The sequence below is a fragment of the Penaeus monodon genome, chromosome 9 (genome assembly GCF_015228065.2).
Source record: "Penaeus monodon isolate SGIC_2016 chromosome 9, NSTDA_Pmon_1, whole genome shotgun sequence".
NCBI lineage: Eukaryota > Metazoa > Arthropoda > Malacostraca > Decapoda > Penaeidae > Penaeus > Penaeus monodon.
Genome location: NC_051394.1, coordinates 8,887,023 through 8,897,022, shown reverse-complemented (window position 1 = coordinate 8,897,022; position 10,000 = coordinate 8,887,023). Strand labels below are relative to the sequence as shown.

At 35.8% G+C, this 10,000-nt stretch overlaps 1 protein-coding gene across 1 annotated transcript in view; it reads right to left on the bottom strand.

The window, feature by feature from the left end:
• Positions 1-2,435: 2,435 nt before the first annotated feature.
• LOC119576930 (Krueppel-like factor 6) overlaps positions 2,436-10,000 on the bottom strand; it is a gene marked incomplete at its 5' end in the record, with an annotated part of 31,886 nt that continues 24,321 nt past the window's right edge. Inside the window, 1 exon segment of the mRNA XM_037924580.1 lies at positions 2,436-10,000. This exon segment is cut by the window's right edge and continues 348 nt beyond it.

Below are 10,000 nucleotides of genomic sequence, written 5' to 3'. Positions count from 1 at the left end.
TGAGTCAGTCTTTGGTCTAACACGGCGTCCTTCGAGTTCCAAATTAATCTGATATTGGTTACTTTTTGCGTCCTGAGTTCCCGAGGCTGGAACCCGCTCGATACAGCGTCCTGACCAGCTTCGAGAGAGACGCATGGATCTGCAAGTGAATATAGTCTAACAAAACATATTTAAATTTTATTTAGACTCTACTACGTTCGAAAATATTCAGACTGTTCCTAAAGTCAACAGAATCCATCAAAATATATCCTATCTTCACTCAGACCTTACTACATTCGAAAACATTCAGACTATGTTTCTAAAATGAATATATTCCAACATAATATATCCTAACTTCACCTAGACTTTTACTACATTCGAAAATATCCAGACTGTATTAATAAAATGAACATATTCCAACAAAATATATCCTAACTTCACTCAGACATTACAACATTCGAAAATATTCAGACTATCTTCCTAAGTAAACTCAAGAGTACCAGATTGTGCGAGCGCTTCATGGACCCCGAGGGCGAAGTCAGGTTGAAGATTTAACGGAGCTGAGTCGGAGGAAGACGGCGGCTCAGGGAAGGAGCGGCCCAGACCCGGCACGTGGATGGATGTGTGATAGATAAATAGATAGGTATGGGGGTTGACAGATTGATAAATTGGACAGATAGATGGGTATTAACCCTTCGTCTCGCGAGTCCGTTCTGTGTTAATGTATTGTAGTGACTATCACCATGTGTTTACAGAATAGATAAATAAACTGATTGGTTGATTGATACAAAGAAAGATAGACTGATTCATAGCTAGCTAGATAGATAAATTGACTGACATAGTTGCAGCGACAATCTACCATAAGTGTGTCCCGTTCCGTTTCTTCTCATTCCTCTTCTTCCTCCTCTTCCTCTCCTTCTCCTCCTCCTTCTCCTCTTCCTTCTCCTCCTCTGCCACTTCTACTTCTTCCTCCTCCTCCTCCTCTTCCTCCATTCGAGCAGAAAAATAAAAGGAAGTTGCGTCGTGGACAAGATACCCAGACCCTGTTGTTTTTGTTCGCGCGGGACAGTCCCATGAGTCTTAGGGCGCTGTCTCGTAAAAAACAAGGCATTTGAATGGTCTGGAAATCTATCCAGGTGGGGAAGGGACGCACGACGGAAGGAAGGTATATGCTAAGTTCCCTAAGGTTGACGTGCTCGCCGATAATGTAGAGTTTTATGTTTGTTTGCGTTTGATTTTTTCTTCTTCTTTTTTTAAGTAGGAGAGGATGTTTTGATGTTTGAGTGTGTGTGTGTGTTGGTAATTTTGAATGGATTTGTGATGATATATGTTGAACATGAATAAATATCCTTCACACATATATCTATCTATCTATATCTATCTATCTATCTATCTATCTATATATATATATATAATATATATATATATATATATATATATATATATATATATATATATATATAGAGAGAGAGAGAGAGAGAGAGAGAGAGAGAGAGAGAGAGAGAGAGAGATGTATATGCATACACACACATACATATATATAAACATATATAATATATACATGATATATACTGTATATCTACCTATCCATCTATCTATATATAATATGTGTGTGCGTGTGTGTGTGTGTGTGTGTGTGTGTGTGTGTGTGTGTGTGTGTGTGTGTGTGTGTGTGTGTGTGTGTGTGTGTGTGTGTGTGTGTGTGTGTGTGTGTGCGTGCGTGCGTGCGTGCGTGCGTGCGTGCGTGCGTGCGTGCGTGTGCGTGCGTGCGTGTGTATGTTACGGCATTATCTATACTTCCGTGTACCATTTTCTAATGGTTTTCGTAATATATTTGTAGATTTGTAAAGTAGCTGTGGCATTTACTGATAGAAACTTTCTACTAACCGAGTTTCTGAACTGATATCTAAAATATATACGAAGTTGGTCACTAGTAGTTGTATGTTTCCCTAACCACTAGAAATACTGAATCCTTTGATCTCTCTCTCTCTCTCTTTCTCTCTCGGTTAATATACACATTTTCTATCTATAGATGTGTATTCATACATACATACCATATTATGTGTGTGTGTGTGTGTGTGTGTGTGTGTGTGTGTGTGTGTGTGTGTGTGTGTGTGTGTGTGTGTGTGTGTGTGTGTGTGTGTGTGTGTGTGTGTGTGTGTGTGTGTGTGTGTGTGTGTGTGTGTGTGTGTGTGTGTGTCTGTTTATACGAACATACATACATAATATATATATATATATATATATATATATATATATATATATATATATATATATATATATATATATATACATATATAGTAAGGATCGACGGCGACTTAGATATGAAGCTCGTGTTCATTTTATGTATTTGCTTCAAAACGAGGCAAAGATGATTCACTTTTAATTTGTTCATTGCTTGGGGAACATTGAGTCTACTCATTGTATAGGATGTGTGACATATAAAACACCAGGTATCATTTTAATGCTTTTTTATTACAATGTAATCACTTTACCACAGCATTTTTCATTGGTTGTAAACATTTTACATTGCGCATCTTCTTTCAAAAAATTTCAGTAACAAACATCTAATTAAGCTTTAAATAGTGTTTGGGAACAATGCTTGGTTTAAGTCACTTTGGACTATGACACTGCCTATACGGGAGTAACTTCTCACAGTACACACATATGTCACTCATGCAAACATCAGTCTTAGAGTCCCTAGTGTTTGCCAAACTGGAGACTTGTAAAGTTGTTTTTTATTTTTATTTTTTTTATTTTCCTTGGGATTCAACACTGAAAATCTACACCTGGACCTTATAATCCGTTGGTCGAGAATAAATTTGACATCGGAAAACTTTTTTTCTTTTTTTTTTGGCAATTCACTTATCAAATGCAATTAGTGCGATAATACTGGTCGTAATGATCCCCTTTTCAGCCTTTGAGTTTCTATAAATGTCCACGAATTGGATTGCTTGAATGTGTTTTTTACCATTTTTTTCTAGGAATCGAAAATCTCTCAAACATTGAGGTGCCAAATTAAACTCATAACCAATTGATCGCTTCAAGCTCCTGCGGATCAATTATCCAGGCGAGAAAAGCACCTGCAGAATATCTTAAGTCATCAGTAGAAGGACACATAAAGTGGTTTTCAATAAGGTCAAACCGGGCCAGAAATACGACCCTTGACATGTCTACGTCTACATTTTCTACAAAAAAAAAATCTATGGAGTAAGGCGATTACATTCTCATAAAGCATATAATCAGTCACTTCAATACATATTGCAGATTATGATGTATAAACTGTATTAAGCGATATAATCACCTCACTCTTCACTAAGAGGTTCTTAACAATCTCTAAACATCACAGAACTGTCAAAACTCCATTTCTCGGCGTCCTTCTAGTGACGTCCAACATTTTGCATTTGATTAAATTACTTTTTTTAAGTAAGACGACAAGCTCCAGTGAGTGTTAGTTACCATGCGGCCCCTTCCGAAGTCACCGATTTTGACCTGACCTTATCTTTTGGGAGTCAGATGACCTAACCTCATCTTTTGGGGATTCGGATGACCTAGACTTCTTTTTATCTTTTGGGTTTCAGATGTCAAACGTCTGAGTAATGCGTCTACAACTAAAAATCACTGAGTTCTACCGTATAATGCAAGTTTAGTGGCACTTATCATTATAAACACCATGCATGTTAGTAGTACATGAAGCAGTTTTTTTTAACTTTTTTTCACGCGACTTGACTTATGAGTGATTATTGAGTGATATGCGAGAGGGAAGCACAACTTCTTAAGTTTACAGTTTGTTTACACTATGTGATCAGTTCATCCATAAGTCATCTTAGGGCTTATGAGTGTGAAAGAACTTTTCTTGAGTTGATTCTTACATGTTTAAGATTTTATACAGTACGGTTAAGGACAAGCGAAAAGGCCAGGGAACGATATAACACAACCTGTCAATTGTCGCCTTACAGTTTAGGGATAATCATAGCCAATTAAAAGCCATTACAAGCGGCTATTTTAAAATGAATAAAGACAACATGCTCACTTTCTTTATCTTGAGGGATTATCTTTAAGCATTGTACCCATTTGAAAAAATAAGTGAATTCGACACAGTATCCTCCTTTCGATGTAGCATCCCAAATAAGGTTAACAATAAAATTAGGCAAACAAAACAGAACACATTATCTTAGAATGCAGAGAACTACATCTATATACTTACTCCTAGCGAACGTTACCTAAGAGAATCTACTTATAAACGTTTCTTTTAGAATTCATTTTAAATACAAACATAAATTCCTTTCTGTTTTTCTTTAGTAGAAAAAGGTAATAAAAGTAGAAGAACCTTTATGTACACACACTTAAGAGTGGGAAAAGAGCGATGTTCCAGCTGCTGTGGAAATGGCACCTTTAAACACATCCATTGATTTTCAGTTTTATACTAGCCTATGAAATAACATGACATCAATTTATTTTTTTCCGAGAAAATCAAAAACACACATAACAACAGCCAAGAACTTTTTTGAAGGGTTTAAAAATAATAATTACATGTGCTTGACATCCTAACAAAAAATAATAAAAAATAAATAAATAAAAATAAATAAAAAATTAAATAAAAATTAAGCCACATATATATTCCTGTTGAGGAAACATACATAACGCGGTGTTCAGTAGCAACACAGCTTTGCCCCACAGAAGCTGGAATTATTCTTCGCGAGAGAGTCAGGTTCAAGACATGTGCAGGTTCGGGGGCAGAGGACAAGAGCCCTGTCTACACCCTAGTGAAGGCAAGAGAGGTGTACCAGCCTCCGAGTTACACCCTGCTGGCGTGGGGCGTCGCCTACACCAGAAGGGGCAAGATGGGACACTATCAACCCCTCCACACTTCGGTCTACTGTAGCATGTACAAGTCTCATCTATGAATTGAGCAATTGTCATTCGCTTATATCAATAACAGATTGTGATAGGGTGTCTAATAGGGAGTCTATTATTAATAGATATCTAAAATTTAATGATATTTGGTGGGTCTTAGCCTCGTTTGACTTTTTTTAAAATGTGTACATTTAATGTGATTTCGTAGTTATGGGAAGATTTCACATACATTCTGATCTACAATATTTATGAAGATTCCTACCATATCCTGACAGTATGACTCCGGTACTACAACAGTGAAACCTCGACATAGGTAACTAATCCATTAACACTAAATTAACAACGAATATAGACTATGTTTTTAATATAAAGAAAATACTCCTGGTCCTGTTAAATTACACTAAAATTCAACAGAGGACAGACTAATATAGTTTTGAATTTCCATAGCAAAAATAATATACTCTTCTTATAAAACAAAATACAGTTAACTGATTCTACGTAACATGCTACTCTAAAATTCCAAACTCCTTGAAGTGTCGAGGTGTGACTGCTAATTACAACTGCTCTATTTTGACCTACATTGATACTATAAAGGAGTGATAGGATAGAACTTGTATATGCTATGGTGTTTATTAAAGCTTAAGCTACCCCTGAAGACATGGGGTTAATCATTTACATTCAATAAAATGCTACGTACCTATCACCTAGATCTGTGGCGTCCGTGGAAAAGAACGGCTGTCTACAATCGACTTTGGGGTTCCATAGTCTACAACTGAATAAACATCTTATTTTGTCAGGGGGGATTACAGAGAGACATTTTCTTACACAGCCCCACAGAAATTACCTTACGTCACAGCGCAAATGACCGTTAAACCTAAGATGGTGGTTGCGTTCACAATGAATAAATGCTCAGATAGCTGCCATTGCACGGCAACTTCTACGCTCAGTCCTGAAGAAAATTTGATATCAAAGCATGCATATCATGCACGAAGTATAATTGCATACTGAGTACATACATATGATTTTTTTGTTTTGTTTTGTTTTTTTGCTTACCAAAAATTTGATGCATTGTATGAAATACTGGAGTCTCATGTATCTGAGCAGTCCACCATTGACAAACGCACCCACAAGAACAGAATGGCAAGTGATGTGTTGGTAAAAGTGATGGAACTTTGCCCTTTGGGTCCTAAGATTTACAAGTACTTCACAGGTCCTTGCCAGCTATAGTAAAACCTCCTTCTTTAGCTTTGCCTCACAATCAGCAGTACAGTCACATGATAACCACAAAACTTGTTGTTGTTGTTGTTGTTTTTGCTTTTTTCTCTTTCAGGATATATTTGACTTTAACCTCTTGCGAGAAATTTTACTTTTTTATATTGAAAACTTGAAATAAATAGATAGAGAAAGAATTATCACATGTGCGTTTTTCCAATTCACAATATTCTTTTTTGTTTTTCTTCTTCATTATTTTCATTATTTTAAGGCAGTAGTTACCTCGACTGACTTCTACGCCGTCCTTCCCTTCCTCGTCAATGACCATTCTGAGACATACGTTTTTCCTCAAGGGTTCACGTTTTTGGTAATCACGTGAATATATTTCCCATGAGTTGGTTCGTTTTCTTCTGTTTTAACACTGGAAGCTATTCAAAGTTATCTTTTTCTCGATCTGGATTCATGATAAAAACCGAGAGATTCGCGTTTGTTTGTTCGAGTTGTTGAGTGAACCAATGTTTTTCTTTTTTTTCGGTGTGCCATTACATTTAAAAACATAATTCTTGTCATTATATTCTTTACCGACGTCGTTATATAACATTGGTTAATGAGTCATTCTACCTATACTGTGCACCAGTTGACGGATACTGAAATCGTATTTAGAAAAAAAAGTATGTATATATCAATAGAAAAACAATAAAGAAAATTTTACAAATTGCTTAAAAATGAGAGGAAAAAAAGTTTCATAATCATTAAGCTTTGTATGTTCACGTCAACATTATACGCTACACGGCTAATTTTTCAATATATATTCATTTGCAAATTTTCGAGAGATGCCCACTCGCCGGGGCAACGGAGCAGAAATGAGGTATGACAAGAAGGCTTAGCACCATCATAGAAGTGGGTAAAATTCTGTTGTATCTTGTGTCCAAAGTCATTTTAAAGATCCTGGAATCATGTTATCTATTTTTCGCATTTATTTTTTATTTTTCTGTTTATGCAGGATTGATGGCATTAAATAATACAAAAATAAAGTTTTTTTTAATATGTTAATTACATGTTTTGTTTTGTTTTTTTTATTTTTGTTTTAAACTCTATAGAGTACGGATTTCCCATCTCTCTATATAGTAATATAGGTCCGCATCATATGTAGCTTCCACTGTTCGTGTGTACTACTCAAATACTAAATATCAAATAAATATTATATAATTACAAATGACATACTATAATATTGTTAAACTAGCAACCATTTGACTGAATGAATGACCTTGAGACTCATAAAATATTCTGAAATACAAAAAGGACACTTCGGGCGGGGCACGGGGTATGGAATGCTGTGCTGGTGAGCGCCGGCATCTTATCTTTTTTTTATTATTTTGAGATGAGAATTTATCTATATTTGGGTTAATTGTTTGTTTCTTTCAATTATTTTTTTTTCTCTCTCTCAGCTGGGTTGGGGATTTTGTATTCGCGGGCTTAAATATTTTCTTTTGTCTATCAGATTCTCATTTGACTAATTCAAATGGATACATATATATAGCTATATATTTTCTCTTTTTTTATTGTGCTTTGGCTTGAAGCAAGAAATCTATATACATATCATTAAATACGTAGATTTATTATTTTCTGTTTGTTTTATTGTGCTTCTTAAGGAAACATGTCATATTTGCTTATTTACTTTTCCGTATGTATTTTTTTTTTTATATATAGATCTACTAATGATCATTCTTGTACGAGTTACCAAAAATCAAGTATGAAAAAAATATCCAAAAAAGAAAAAAAAATCGAAAATATACTTCAGATCATCATATTTAAATATATAAATACACAATATAAAAGTATTAAAAAGAAGTGTTTTTAATTGCACTATATTGCTCTGAATGTCCCTTATTGAACAGTATTTATGAAAATGACACTATATTCACAGAAAAAATGTTGATCTTTATTTCAATATGCATAGATTCATTTTATCGTTTCAGATCAGACTATTTAACTTAATCAGCCAAGAATATAACGATACTGCTGCTAAAAAAATGAAAAATAAAACCCTATCTTTATAATCATAAAATGAAAATAAAAACCTACCTTTATAATTACAAAATTAAAATAAAACCCTATCTTTGTCATTACAAAAATAAAACACGCGTAAAAAATATGACATATTATTCGCCATGTTTTAACAGCAAAAAAGGTGTCGTGAAGATAACACATGTCGACTGGTAACCAAAAACTACCACTCTTCGTCTCGGTAACTCGTAACACTTCTTTCAATGAGAAGGTCATTTATTTAACGCGTTTCTCGGTGGATTACTACCGTTAACATATATTACACATATTCACTTTCCTTGCTAACTGTAAATTTATTGGAAACAGAAACATTATCAGTTTTAAAGTATAAACTATAGAATGCGTGTGCATGCGTGTAATATGTTCAATGGTGTGTGTGTGTGTGTGTGTGTGTTGTGTGTGTGTGTGTGTGTGTGTGTGTGTGTGTGTGTGTGTGTGTGTGTGTGTGTGTGTGTGTGTGCACGCGGGCGCTTCTTTGGTTGTCAATAATTCGAATCTAGCACTTTTCTGCCTGCATGTGGCGCATTCTAGTTCTTGTGCGTTAGATGATGTCTTCTGTGAGGTATTTCAGGCCAAATTTTATACAGTGTTGCCAGAACGTTGAATTACAATGAAAGATCTCGCGATATTCATGAGCAGCCGGCGCTACTTGGCTTGTCTTCATGGTGGGAAAACTTCGAGACACGTAAATCTTATTAAATAATCACCGCCCTTTCCTTTTCTTCTCACCGATCAGTAATACACTTTTAGCTGGCGCGGGTGTAGCCAAGCGCATACTTGAGATACACATCCGAAGGAAATCTATATTTGGTTTGTTCTGATGTTTTTTTGTTGTTGTTTTTTAGTTACTATTACTTTTAAAGGGGGGTTGATCTTACGTACATCCATAGACATAAGTCCTCTGTCGATTCTGACTGTTCGAGAGCCACAGTTTCTTCGGATGTTTCGAAGCAAGTAAACTGCTGAACTACACACAAAACTTGAGTCGACGGGGCCGCGGTTCCTTTACTAGTTACGGGACTCGAACGTTAATAGCTTGTTGAGGTGGTGGTGACGGCGAAGGACCGCCATGGAAAGCCCGTTGTCACCAGCGTGGTTATTCCGTGCCTCAAATAACATGGCAGTGGTACAGAAACCTTACATTAACGTTTTATGTACAGCGCTAGACATCAGTATTACAACAGTACACAGTATGCATCCTTACTGATACATGGAGACGTTTTGTACATTTCAAGATAAAATTCTACCTTTTTTTTATTATTCAACTTAAGGTTGTGGTTACTTTTATATCGTGAAATTCGAATGAGAGACGAAATGAAAGCAGTTAATTAAGTTTCTTTTTGGTTTACTTCAGCATTTATGGGACTATATCTAAATCGCAGAATAAACAACACCAATGTAAAATACTCACTGGTATATTTGAAGGCAACCACTCAAATACGGAAACACATTGTCCATAGTCATTCTCCATTACATAGGTTCGCCACATGCGGGCGACGAAAAATAAAAATAAAAAATAATAAAAAAAAACTTATATTCTACACTGTACACAAAATAACACGAGTTTTGGGGCCATTCTTTCCCATTTTTAGTCGCATGTTATCATGTCCTTTTTTTTAGGATTATGATAATCCTAGCGTCCAGACCTACTCCATAATACTCGTGATACATTACCATAGAATTTCTTTTTACACACATCCACTGAAAACATAACCTCATCTCCGAAAGGATATATCTGTACATAATGAAATCTGGATTGCTCGAAAACCTTCCATGTTTCCTCAGATTTAGATCAACGCTGTCGCTCGTACCCGACCTCGAGGCCGCCTTCCACACTTCACTTCACCGCTGTCTTCTTGCTTCACGGGTCGCGGGAGTCGGGAAG